Source organism: Cupressus sempervirens, chromosome 3 (genome assembly GCF_028749045.1).
Source record: "Cupressus sempervirens isolate cs-2001-9-10 chromosome 3, ASM2874904v1, whole genome shotgun sequence".
NCBI classification, from domain to species: Eukaryota; Viridiplantae; Streptophyta; class Pinopsida; order Cupressales; family Cupressaceae; genus Cupressus; species Cupressus sempervirens.
The window spans coordinates 687,951,959-687,967,301 of record NC_143120.1 but is presented as its reverse complement, the minus strand read 5'-3'; positions in this window follow the sequence as shown (position 1 = coordinate 687,967,301).

The window sequence follows — 15,343 nt, the reverse complement described above, 5'->3', positions numbered from 1 at the left end:
TCAACATGCTCTACTAAGATGGTACATTGTGCATGATCTCCAAGTCATCCAAGCTGTAGCTTCATCAAACTTTTCCATGCAGGAAAGTTATCTTTATTAAGCTTGGGCATATCTCTTTTTGACATCTTGATCTTTGTGCTTCTAGTACCTTCAAACTAATCCTCTTAAGTAGATGGCTTTGATACCAATTGTTGGAATTCTTTATAATAACTAAGAGGGGGGATGAATAAGTTGTTCAAGGTTTAGATGCATAAATAAGACTTTCTCATAGCTTAGTGAACCCTTAAAACATTCATACTCATGCATGCATCCATAGGATAATGCAGTTACTAAAATCTTGTAGGTTTCTGTAAAAGCATGAAACATAATAGATTCATCAACACACTTGACACAATGACTTATGTGAAAACCCAATTTGGGAACAACTACCAATAATATGGTGCTACTTTTGACTCTTCTAAAGTGATGCCCTGTGAAAGGCCAACCCTATTAAAGGTTACAATGCACACTATTAAAAGATTTTAATCACCTTGTTAGGAGTGGGCCTTGTTAGAGGACTTTAGGCCATTCACTTGGAATTCCACTTGGTTAAAGGATTTAAAAATGACTATTAGGTCAACCTTAATCCAAAGGATTTACCCCAGACTAATACAATTGTTAGAGAGTAATAGTAGAGCTTTGATCTGATATAACTTACAACTTGTTTTGTAGATTATAGATCTTTGCTTAGTCCTCAATTCTACTTGGCCTTTATAGTTTGCATCTTTGATAGCTTGTTCATCCTTAAAGCATTCATCTTCTTAACTCTTTTTGCTTAGCATGCCAATGTAGTCACCTTTTAGGTCACTTGATGAAGCAGATTCATTGACTTCCTATCTTCTTTTAATCCTCATATCTAACTCTCTTACTCCATGACCAACCATTCCTATAAATAGGAAATTAAGATACTTTTATGCTTATTTTTCATCATCTATTTTAGGGTTCAAATAGATTAGGTAGGAAATAATATATCTACCCCATATTCCATCTTTTCTTCTAGAAAATTCTCCTTGAATCCTTTAGAACTTGCCTAAAAATAGTTTACCTTGAATTTTATGCCACTAGTTCATCATCCTTATCTTCCACCTAGTTTAAAGATTATAGAAAAATAAATTTGTTGGCTCAAATTTAGTGAATCTTCTATCTTTTAAATAATGCAACAACTTGACATTATCAACCTTCTGATGCTTGATACACACTCTATTGCTCAGCATCAACTATGTAATCACTCTACATCAACTAAAGTTAATTGATGCTCAGCATCAACTATTTTGCTCGGCATCTATTAGAATTTTCTTTTACTTTGCTCGAATTGACTTTTTTCTGTGCTTGCATTGACTTTTCTTGGCACCTACTATCCACTCGGTCAAGCTTGGTAGACAAACTTTGTGTAACTTGTTCTTCTAAAATTTCTAAGTTTAACCAACCTTTGTAACCTTAAGTAGGATTTCAACATCATTTCATCACTATCTTAATTGATCCTTGTGCTTCATTACATAATCATAACTCAACCTTTTGTCTAGGAGCTATTGTTACCTCTTATTGATCAAATCCTCTGCATCAATCAACTATGTGATAGTACTTGAATCTTATAAGCAATTTTCTTACTAAAAAATAGTAAGTTTGACATCAGTGACAAAAAAATGATTGAAACACATAGTCTTCTTCAGTAATCTCCCTCTTTCAATAATATTTCTCAGCAATGATCATTTCAATTAGATCTCAATAGATATGGCATTGCAAACCCTTTGACATTTCCATTTGCAGCAAGAGCCCCATCATATGTATATGTATTATTTTATTATTTTTCCTTTTTTTCATAAGCAAATTCAAAACTTACTTCCATGATACTAACATCTAATTTTTTGTATCTCATAGGAAACACCTAGTATGTACGAGGTCGGGCATTATAGTTTTGTATCTTTTCTCACACAACCATTATATCTAGAGGAGGAGTTGACAAGGGTAAGTTTTAGTTTGAATTCTTGATTATATGTTATAAATTTAGTATGTTATGAATTATAATATTATATTCTAAGTTGTAGATCCATGTGACAAACATACTTAAATATATACATGCCACAACCATGTTCTGGAAATCTTGATATATGAGATGACTCCTAACTGCCATAATAGGTCGACAAGAGAGATATTTATGATGGATGTTTAAACTATAAATTTTCATTAAAAAAGAGTCATTATACATTTGATTAATTTAATGTTAGAAACATAGAATTATATAAATTTTGTAGTCTAACTTTAGCTTTTCCTTTTTTCTTTATGTAGGAGGCATCCAATCCACCTAGTTTAGCGAGGAGGCTCCATTTTGATGATCCACTAACAGCATAGGATACTATAGTTGTCATAGGATGGGTCATGAGACATTTTGAGATGGAATATGCCACATTGTATATAGAAACATTGACATTATACACATTTTGATGGCATGATCAACCACATTTTTTTATAGATCTATGTATTTTTATATATATTTGTGTAATCTGTCTATGGATACCTGAACTTTGAGATATATATATATATACATATATATATATATATATATATATACATATATATATGTGTATATATATATATATATACGTATATATATATATATATGTATGTATATATATACATATATATATATACATATATGTATATATATGTATATGTATACATATATATGTATATATACATATATATACATATACATATATATGTATACATATACATATATATACATATATGTATATATATATATATGTATATATATACATACATATATATAGATGTATATATATACATAATTTTTCTATGGATACATGTATTTTAAAAAATATTTTTATAATTTATGTGCACAAGGATATACATATTAGTATAGTATAGTATTTTTCAATTTATCAAGGATCGTGTGTATTGTTCATATTTATGGAATATCATTCATTTTGATCATGTTTGTTATAATCGATTCAAATTCACTAATTTGTGAAAAATATTTTAACAAACTTTATTATCAAATTTTGATGCAATGTTTAATTTTCAATTATATCATATATTTTAAATTTGAAATGATCTCTACAATCTCTTGAGGTATCTACAATTACCCAAATCCATGGCCAATCTGGTCTTAAGATCCCATCTTTGGTCTTACGAGACATTTTAGTATGTATTGGTCATGAACATTATAGGGGCTTTATGGTCAAAATATGGATGTCACTAAGTGTCACTATGTTATTTTAGACCTTGACATGGCAATCCTATAGAATTTGACATTTCATCAATAGCCCCCATGAGCTCTGAGGTATAGCCCTCAGAAGATTGATCTATGAAGGTACTTAGAGCATCTTGTAGAATCTTTAGTATAGATGGCCATGAATGTTGGAGGCTCTTCATGGCTAGAAAAAAGATGAAACTAGGGTTCACCCACCCATCTAGAGCTAATGGCACTAATGATTCGATGCCAAGATTAGCGGTTTTAGAGTTACATAGTGATACACACCAATTAACTAGGGCACACTATAAGTTTTGGCATCGAGCGAGAGAGATGTGCCAAATCCAAAGAGAATTTGATCTCTCTAAAATGAGATAGGTTATTTTACACCTCAACATGACTATCCTATATCATTAAACATTTTACCAATAGCCTCTATGAGCTTTGAGTTATGACCCTTATAAGATTGATTTGTAGATAAACTTAAGAGCATCTTGGAGACTCTTTGGTAAAGGGTGGTCGTAAATGTTGGAGGCTCTCCATGGCACAAAATAAGGGTATCACTAGGTTTCACCTACCCATTCAAAGCTAATGGCACTTGAAATTTGATGCCAAGATCATCAATTTCAAAGTTACACAGTGATGCACCAATGAAATGAGGCATATTTCAAGTTTTGGCATTGAGCGAGATTGATGTGCCAATTCTAAATGTAATGTGATATCTTTGAAATAAAATAGATTATTGTAGACCTTTACATCACCATCTTTTAGGGTTCAACATTTCACTAATATCACCCACCAGCTTTGAGTCATGACCCTCTGAAGATATATCTCCAAATACACTTAGAGCATCTTTGAGACTCTTTGGTATGGTGTGGCCATGAGTATTAGATGCTTTTCATGGCTAGAACAAGGGTGTCAATAGGGTTCACATCCCATCTAGAGCTAATGGTGCTTATGATTTGATGTCATGAACAACGATTTCAAAGTTACACAGTGATGCACCAATGAACTAAGGCACGCTACAAGTTTTGGCATCTACTAAGATTTTTGTGCCAAATACAAATAGAATGTGATCTCTTCATAATGAGATTGGTTATTGTATAGCTTGACATGACCATCATGTAAAATCTGTTGTTTCATTGATGGCCCCTATGAGCTTTGAATTATGACCCTAAAAAGATCAATCTCCTAACACACTTAGAGCATCTTGGAAACTCTTTGGTATGGGGTGGCTATTACTAGGGTTCACCCATTCCTCCAAAGCTAGTGGTGCTAACAATTTGATTCCAAGATTAGAATTTTCAAAGTTATGTTGTGATGCACCAATGAACTATGGCACACTATAAGTTTTGGCATCGAGTGAGATCACTATGCCAAATCTAAATAGAATGTGATTTCTTTGAAATGAGATGGGTTATTGTATACCTCAATATAACCATTTTGTAGAATTCAATGTTTCACCGATATCCCATGACCTTCAAGTTATGACCCTAGGAAGATCGATCTCCAAATGCACTTAGAACATCTTGGAGAGTTTTTGGTATAGGGTGTCTATGAATGCTGGAGGCTATTTGTGTCCAGAACATGGGTATCACTAGGGCTCACTTTCTCACCCATAGGTAATGACACTAACAACTTGATGCTAAGATTAGTGGTTTCAAAGTTACATAGTGATGCACCAATAAATTGAGGCATATTGGAAATTTTGGCATCAAGTGAGATGGTTGTGCCAAATACAAACAAAATATGATCTCTTTGAAATGAGATAGTTTATTATACAACTTAACATCACTATTATGTATCATTTTTAATTTCATTGATGGCCCCTACAAGCTTCAAGTTACGACCATAAGAAGATTGATCTCCAAATGCACTTAGACCATCTTAGAGACTCTTTGGTATGAGGTGGGCATGAATGTTAGAGGCTCTTTGTTAATAGAATAAGGGTTTCACTAGGATTCACCAATCTATCTGAAGTTAATGGCACTAACAATTTGATACCATGGTCAGTGGTTTCAAATTTACGCTGTGATGCACAAATGAACTAAGACATAGTGCAAGTTTTGGCATTAAGAAAGATTGTTGTGCCAAATCCAAATAAATAGTGATCTCTCTGAAATGAGATAGGTTATGTTAGAGAAACAAAATTACTATCCTAAATAATTTGAAATATTATTGATAGCCCCCATGAGGTCTAAGTTACAACCCTTGAAAGATCAATCTGCAAACACAATTAGAGAATCTTGGAGACTCTTTGGTATAGGGTTGTTGCAAACATTGGAGGCTCTTTGTGGCTAGAAAAAAGGTGTCACTAGGGCTCACCCACCCATCTGGAGCTAATGGAACTAAAGATTTGATGCCAAGATCATCTATTTCAAAGTTGTGCATTGATTCACCAATGAATTGAGACACATTATAAGTTTTGGCATCAAGCAATATCACTGTGCCAAATCAAAATGGAATGTGATCTCTCCAAAATAAGATAGGTTATTGTAGAACTCAACATCATTTTCCTATAAAATTATACATTTCACATATATCCCCCAAAGATTAGAGTTATTACCCTCATAAGATTGATCTCCAAATGCACTTAGATCAACTTGGAGACTCTTTGCTATGGGATGGCCACAAACATTGGAGGCTCTGCATGGTAGGAAAAATGATGTCACTAGAGTTCACTCACACATCTAGAGTTAGTGGTGTTGATGATTCAATTCCAATATTAGCTATTTAAAATTATGCAATGATGCTTCAAAGAATTGAGGCACACTACAAGGTTCTGCATCGAGCAAGAATACTGTGCCAAATCCAAATAGAATGAGATCTCTCAAAAATAAGATAGGTTATTGTAGACCTCAACATCATTGTCTTTTATTATTAGACATTTCACCAATATCCCCAATGGCCTCCTAGTTATGAGCCTTACAAGAGTAATCTCAAAATGCACTTAGAGCATCTTAGAAACTCTTTGGTACAGGTTGGTCACAAATGTTGTAGGCTCTTTATAGCTAGAACAAGGGTTTCACTAGGGTTAGTATTAAGGAAAAATATATTTTTTTAGCTTCCTCAATATTTTGGCATTGGGAATAGTGCAATTTTTTTGTTAGTATTAAGTAAAAATGTTATTTTTTAAGTCCCTCCACATTAATTACATTAAGTAAAAACATCCTTATTGCTTACATTAAATCAACAAGTTTATATTTACAATATCTCAAGTGTTTCATCATTATTAAATCAAGATATAACTACCAAAAATTATAGTATGAAAAATTGTAGTGTCAAATATCATATTATTGAAAATAGAATAGATTTTTCTTCATTCTACTCCTCTAGTTTTTATCTTTATGCATAGCTACTCTTCATGATGTACCTACATTCCAATTTCATAAAAAATATTAGTAAATAACCATATTAGACAAGAAATCATTAGTACACCAAATCATTATGAACAAAAGAATGTAAGAAGCAAATATACCTAGTTCAGTGTTCTTTTGGGGTCCTCTCATTTCTTTAGGGTCTCCAATAGGGCTTCATGATCAAAATTAGTAATAGTAAAAGGGTAAAAGAACAAACCTATGTCACCCTTTTGTAAAGGAAAAGGCTAACAAAAGTATAATTGTTCACCTTCAATGACTTAAAACTATTATTATTATTTAGAATTTGAAAATGAAGAAAACTAATGAAATGTGTTCAAATGGATGAAGTTTAGGATTATAATTTCTAATCATTTTTTGGAATAAGAATTAATATATTTTCCTAATTTTTAAAGTTTAATTTTTAGTTGCCTAAAAATGTCGACAATTAGGGGTGTAGTTCCCACTACAAAACTATATGGGAATAAATTTATTTCCATTTGAACTCTGACTATGTTATAGATAATATATCAAGCTAAAACAATCAAAAACAAAAATTGAACTTAGATCTATATTTTCTTTTATAATTATTCAAATTTCAACTCACCTAAAAATTATAGTTTTCATCCCCCACCAAATTTTTCATAACATATCTATTCTAACTAAAAGAAAGATTATACATTCTGAAAGAGGATTCTCTCCTCTAGAATGTCATATAATTTTTTTTTACATGATTTAATATTTTTTCTTTCTCAAAATTGACTTCTTTTCAAGTGTTAAAATACATACTTGTAGAATTTTTCAATTACAGTATACTATATCTAATGAAAACACTATAAAATCTATATGAGAATATTCTTAACTTTGAGCTCTAGAAAATGGTATTTATATGTTAAGTTAAAAAGGTATCATAAAAAATAGTAAGAGTTACTAAAATGCCATATTTCTATAATAATTTTATTTCTTTAGTAATGGGATACAAACTAGTATAAAACATGCATTTAATAGAAATTTCCAATTGGAAAAGTGTGAGACCATATATATCTTAGCTAGAATGAATTTATCTAGATCATTTGTTTAAAAATAATAATTTTTGGATAGAAATTCTTAAATTCAGTCATTCTGCTAAGTTAGCTTGAAATGTGATGCAACTTTGTACTTTTACTCAAAAAATTCTTTTAGTTTTGGTCTTCCTTGATGCTTCAATTAATTCACATTTTCTACAATAATAAGATGTGAATATATGAGAACTATTTTTTTCTTCTCATAGTCTTTGAATGCAGGAATTTCGTTCCTTCTAGGCATGTATGTCTACAGCCATGTTCTAACAACAACAACTAAATGAGTAGGATATGTCAATCCATTATTATCTATAATCGGTTGTGCAAGCTTTTGTTTACCTCTTACACAATGTGCTAACCAATAATTTTATTTATTGTCATTCCCCTATGTTACAACCAATGTAAAGACATGTTTTAACTAAAGAAGATCTAATAGATGGTTATGCTCAGCTGAACTAATTGTATGCATAAGAAATATTCTTAACAAGGCTAAGTTCTTGAAAGGGGAGGGGTGAATAAGTAACTTCTACAACTTCTACAACATTAACTCTTAATCCAATAGTCCAATTAGCATTTAATCCTTCAAGTATAATCTAATATAATTGTATGCATAAGAAACTAAAAACATGAAAGCATTCATAACACTTTGACACAAGGATTTGGTGACCTAGAAACCTTCCAAATAGAAAGTAAAACTAGGGTGGGGATGATACCAACAAAGTTTAGTACTAAAGTATAAAGTTGGCCTGTTAAGGCTTACATTGATCACTTCTAATAAGATGCCTGTTAGGAGCAATAAGGACTACTAGGCCCACCTTGTGAAAGGATTTACAAATATACAATGAAGTATGCACTCGATAAAGAGATTTACAAAAGACTATTAGGTCTACCTTGTTAAAGGATTTGACTGATCCATCTATTAGGATGAAACAGTAGATAATCTTTGATCTGCAAATTAGTTTATTGAATGAGATTCCTTTAAATGTAGAAATCACCTTACTGTGATAGATGAATCTTTGTTGTTGCTTATATTGTTGTAGCCTTTGTAACTTACACTTTCTACTCTTCTCTTAAGATTACATTATATATGCATCATTATTACACACATTGTATGTGATACAATACACTACATATATACCAATCCAATTATACAAATCACAAAGTCGGTCACTATTCAAGTTTACACAAATATTATAAAGTCCGCTCAAGTGTAGACACTCAGGCTTTGAAGACTAGCTCGGTGAATTTTTTATACTTAGCATCAACTATCAATGCTTAGCATCATCATGCACTTGGTAGACATAGAATCTTGGTCCATACTCATCACTTCCATTAGTCTAGAACTCGATCTACACTAGTGACTCATTGAATACTACAAAACTCTTCATATAAGCTGAGTCTCTTGGTTTACATTTCATGACTCAGTAAACACTATCACCTTAAGCTCAATATAAATTTAGTCTCGTAGTTAACACTGAGTAGCTCAGTTAATATTGGACTTACATCACATAAATTGCAAACTTAGTAAGAACTACACAGCTCGATTTACACTGGTAAACTTGACCTACACTGAGATGCTTAGTTTACACTTCTAATCTTCAAAGTGATTGTAACTACTTGGTAAACACTAGAATTTGTCCAAAGGAATTGGTAGCAACTATAGAGCTTGACAACAAGTAAATGTTTGGTAAACACTATTAAGTGTACAATAAGCTCAATATCTATTTACAATCTGAATAAGTGTATGTCACTAATAACAAACTTGACTGATATGTCAACAATATCCCCCTTTGGCATTAGTGAAAAAAACACTTATCATCCAAAAATAAATTCAAAAGGTTTCCTAAATACCTTTATCCATCACCTTTTGATTCTTAGCTTGGTAGAGTATACTATTTTTGAGATTTTTCAAAATTGGTTTTGTAAGATATATATATGTACATGGTAAGGATCCTATATAGTGTAATGTACATCTGAATAAATTTCCTTACTATATACAATATATACTTTTGGTGCACATTTGTCTCCCCCATTTCCTTTACAACTTATGTACCAATTCTTTATATTTTCTCCCCCATAACTTGTTATTTCCATATCTTCTCTGTATCTTCTTATTCACAATATATACTCCCCCTTATTTACATTAATGCCAAAGATTTATTCTATATATTTACATGTTAATGCCAAAATGAGATAACAAGTTTTAATGTACCTTCATTACTATAGCCAACTTTTTGTCCTAATTGTCCTATAAGACCTTACATGTGTGAAGTACAATCTATACTTTTATTGACAACTCAATCATATGGTCTAAAATTGAGAATTTTTGGTCATGGATGAGTGTTTTGGAATGTGGAAAGTGCATCCATGTTGGGAAGAAGCATGTTCTAAATATATACTAAGGTAGATCTAATCCTGACCTCTTTCTTAAGCAATTCTACTTGTAACTCTATCAAAAATTTAATCTTATTGAAATGTATAGGGCTTGAACTAGGGTCAAGTTGCAGCTGCTAAGCACTTGCCTTGAGATCTCCATCTATTTTGGACAATTTTTCCTTTATTTCCTTGGTAAAATTTGAAACATCACATAATTTTCCAAAAAGTGATGATGCATTAGTACCACATGTTTCCAAAGAACCCAAAATTGTAGAGAGTTCTACTTGATAAATAGCAATTTGTTGAGCAATGTGCTCCAACATTTTATTCTCAAACTTCTTTTCTGCCTTTGATATTAATTTTTCCAATCCATCCAATTCTTTATTAAACTTTTTGACTACCTCTTCTAGTTCATACAAAATTGGCTATGAAGAATCAACCTCTATACTAGTCACCTCTACCAAAATATTCTTGGCATCCTTAATGATTTTAAATTCCTTATCTCTCTCTTCTCTAAGCCCCTACTGCTTGGCTTTCTTTTGGAGGAGTTCACCAAACGTCTACATTTGGTCTAGAGTGAGCTTGGAAATGTCCCAATTAGGGATTACAATTTCCTCATCTAGGTCTATTTCTTCCTCCATCTTCTTTCCTTTGAACAAAATTTTTGTCCTTTGTTGAGCCTTGGTCTCAACTATCCTTGCACTTATTGCTTGTGTACTGTCATGCCCATAATTTCATACCCAAAATAAAATATAGATTCTTTTAAAGGAAAGTACTATTTTCTACTACAAATTTCAAATCTGCACTATAAGGAAACAAAACTTTGATTAACTAAATTATCTCAACTTGAAAGAGAATTACATTTAGATTTCCATTTTAAAGTCTTTCAAATATAAATCTTAATAAGACACAGAATTTTTTTGTTTTCTTGTATTCAAATAGGAAACCTTTCATACATCAGAAATGTAAGATTAAAAAACTTCTCTTTTGCATAGATTCATATACACAAGCTTGAATCAAATAACAAGACTTATCTTTTATAAGTTGCAAAGAAAACTAAAAATACTCAAACAATGCTCATTTTCCACCCTACCAATTAATGGCATCATGAGGCCTCTTGTGCCCTAGCCATACCCTCGAGCAAGAACTCACTGCATCTAAGGATCATAGATGTTATCATGTGAGTGAGTTCCTAATACAAGAACAATATTTTAAACTACACTTGTTGCACATTTTAGACTTACATGAATCTGACTCAAAGAGAAATACTACAAAAGAAAAGGGATAAAAAGACTCATATCTCTCTCAAGTTCCCTCTTGATCTTCTCCTCCTCATACTGGTTCTACCATCATCTCCCCTTCTCCATTCTCCTATTTGCATATAACTTCCCCTTTTCCTCTCCAACAATGGTGAATGGTCAATCCTCCAAAGTTTTTCCTCCTTCTTCCAAAACCCTATCCTCCTTTAATGAAGGCACATGTCTTTCTTATCAATCTGTCATAACCCATTCTCTCCCACTATTCATTTTCGTCATATTTGAAGAGGGGCCCTTTTGAGGTGTCATAATGTAAGTTTTGACCATTATTTGACCCTCAACTAACCCCCAACCCTAGGTAGTATAATTGGGTTAGGTTATTTTAACCCAAAATGCACTCTAGGGTCCATTTTAATGCCTCTAATGTCCAACTTTAGTTTACATCCGATTTTACGAGAATTTGCATGGAGATAGACTTTGATTATTTTACAGGAGTTGGCATAGTATCTTCGAAGGTCTTCATAATCATCCTCTACACAATTCAAATTAAACATCAATAACCTAAACCTATAAATATATAATTGTAAACATTAATAGATATATCCTTGATTGAACCATAGATCAACACATTAGACCAACATCATATTCTAACATCATTTTCTTAAGAATCATATGTCTATGAAAATTGATTTGCAAATGTGTATCATTCATTCTACTATAACTACTTCTCTAATTACAACATTTTCAAGAATAGTAGCCGCATTAATAATTCATAACATATGTATCATAACACCTTACACATACATTAAATCAAGTTCTTACCATTGAGTCTAAATATATAATGAGATGGGATATTACATACTACCCCTTTTTCTATTGACTTTCTCCTAGAAGTCACCAATGTTTTGTGAAATCACTCCCATATTTAGATTATTATTCACATCAATGATCTTGTCATTTAAATTGATTGGCAATTTCTAAAAAAATTCATCAAGCATAGGTACTTACTTCCACTAATTATAGGATTCAACTCATAACATCTCTTAGAATAACATAACGAGTATCACTAATATTCACTGTGTTATCTACATTCTAATAATTTTTGTACTTCTTTATTTTAAATTAAATGATGCATAATTCACTTCAAAACAAAAATCACATAACTCGAACTTGATTTCCATTTTCACAGTCACCTTATGTAAAATGTATTCATCACAATAAAATATCTATTTAATTTAGTTGGTCAAAATTTCAATTACAAAAACTATCTAATTATCATGATGAGGTAAGATGAACAATATAAGGTATTTACCCATAAGGTAACTCACATTAGCTAATCAAGGTTTTAACATAAATTAGATATTCTATCATAGTGTGGATTAGGTCTAATGCTACCAGTCTCATAATCTATCATGTCATATGTAAAGAGATCCAATCATTTCTATTTGTAATCAATGTCAATTGTATGTACAAAATCTATAGTTTATCGTAAGTTGAGTCTAACTTTGCACATTAATTAAATAAGCAAGATTCTACTATACAAAGTATCACATATACATTTGCACCTAATATTTAGATGGTTACAAAAGATAAGTCAATCTTATTTAAGAAATACCAATCTTAGCAAGTCACATAAGGATCCTCCCTAGTCATGCTATTACATAAGCCATATAATGTTTTCTAATGGCAAAATTAATATTTACTTCTAATCAAATTATATTACAGACAAATTAATGATCCTTCTAGTCCTTACTTGGTCGGGACCTTACAGGTACCTAGAATAGAAACAATAGTAGACATACTAGGACTAGTTGCAAAAATTGATACTAATGTGTCCAAAACTGATGTTGCCAATATAGTAGAAGAAGGAAGAGTTTTCAAATTGGTAGATGAAGTGAAGGTCACTTCAATCAATGATGTGCTTAGTTGAGTTTGTGTAAAGATTGATTGGCTAATTGTGCTTTGAGTGCTGGTCACAATCAATCTTGTAGATGTCATCTCCGTACTTGATTTAGTTAATACCTTTCTTGGAGAAAGAATAAGTGAGGCTATAACCCCTACAGTAATCTTGATTGGTTTAGTTTCCTCATCATCCTACATTTCTTCCTTGGTAGCCTCTTGCTCTTGTTCCTCTTCATCATCAATGTTATCAAAATTTGTTGCTTCATCAAGATTTTCCTCTTCATCTTTCTCTCTTTATCATCATCATCATCATCATCATCATCATCATCATCATCATCTACTTCAACAAAAAAATCACTTAGTTTATGAAGAAGATATATATTCTTCCATGTATGTGTTTCATTCCTTACAACATGCTAAATTTGTTTTATCAAAAATAGAAAAGTGTTAAACTTCAGAGTTAATTTCTCCTCATTTTTCTTTAGAGATTCTTTAATCTCCTTATTTGTTAAGCTTGGAATAAGTTGCTTCAGAGTTTTCTCATAGATGTCTTTTATATTTCATGTGAAAAATTCCCATCTTGGGTTAATCTTATACAGTGAAATATTAGGGAGCTAAGAAGTAAGCTGGTCTAGTGAGTATTTCCACTTACCTATTTTGTCCATCACCAGGTCTTCAATCTGATTTTGTTCTTTCTTAGTCCTAATTTCATACTTTAATTCCTTAAAAAAATTTATACCTACTCCTTCCTCAAGTTCTTCTAGTCTATCTTGGAAGGTGGGTCGATGTTTTTGGAATATTATATCATCTCCTTTGTTATCATATTTTTTCCTTGAAGATCTTTTGGTAAATACAATAGTGGATGTCTTGGCGGGCTTGGTAATGATTACCTTTCCCTTCTTCTTCAAAGTTTCCTCTTCCTTTTATTCTTCCTCATCCCTTGCCTCTTCATTGTCACCTCTTTCCTTAGTTAAAAGAAGTGTAGAGCTAGTTTTCAACTTGGCAATTCTTTTCTTTCCTTTGTTTACAGCTCGAGGGAGCCTGATTTCTAGTTCTATCCTCATTTTGGCTTCATCATATGTACCAAATTATGTATCCTTGGAATCAACTAGTTCATTTGCAAGTGCGTCGATGATATCCTTAGTTTCATCAATATTAACCTCATATCCAAGAGGTTTCACCCATGCAATTCTAGGTCTAACTGCCTAAATGTGTACCTTATCACTATCTACCATGAAACATACATCATCCTTGTAGTCTTCCACTAGTTTTATTTGAATTCTAAATTTATTATTCATTTTCTCTCTAAATGCATCAAAATAGTTTTTTTCATGATACTATTATAGTTTTCTCCTCGCTCATTAATATAGTCATTAATTTGGTAGAGAACTGGCACATCTTTTCTCCATACAAGTAATCCTTTTAAAGGGAAAAAATTCTAAACATTAAATAGTGAACCAAAATTACATAGGTTGTTCTTTTTTCTCAGGATGTTTTCCATGTTCTTAATGAATTGCTTCAACAATAGTTTGGTAAGGTCAAATGAAATATTGTTCTTAACTACCTTATAAGAAAGGTCAACTACTTCACAAGGCACACTGTTCAACTAGTTAGAGCTATAGATCTCATGTTCTATGATATGAATGTCAAACTTTAATTCCATATTAGTCATACTACTTATCTTCAAGTCTCTACCCTCCCATTTTGCTAGGGTTTTCTTCTCAAGTTCATCGTAACTTAGGGTTTTGGTCATTTTGGCCTTGGCCAACATTGGGAGATTAGTGATTCTATGAATCATCTTCTTCATGATTAAAATTGGCTACTCCAATCATAACTAACCATTGTGCACCTAACTAAGAGTATATCTAATCCATTTTACTTGAAATTCATAGGGCATATGAAGAATGTGTGTCAACCCTTTTATCTCTAGGTGTTGATGCTCAGGTTTCAAGACACCATTAACACACGATTATCCTAGGGCTTCATCCATTTCCAAAGTGCCAATATCTTGAATCCTACATTTAAAGTGACAAAAAGTATCATTGACCAATAGTACCATTGGAGGGATTTGAGACTACGCTCCACTCAGATCTAGGGTTTTGGCAATTGCAAGAGTGAGCTTGAAATCTGGAGCTTTCTATT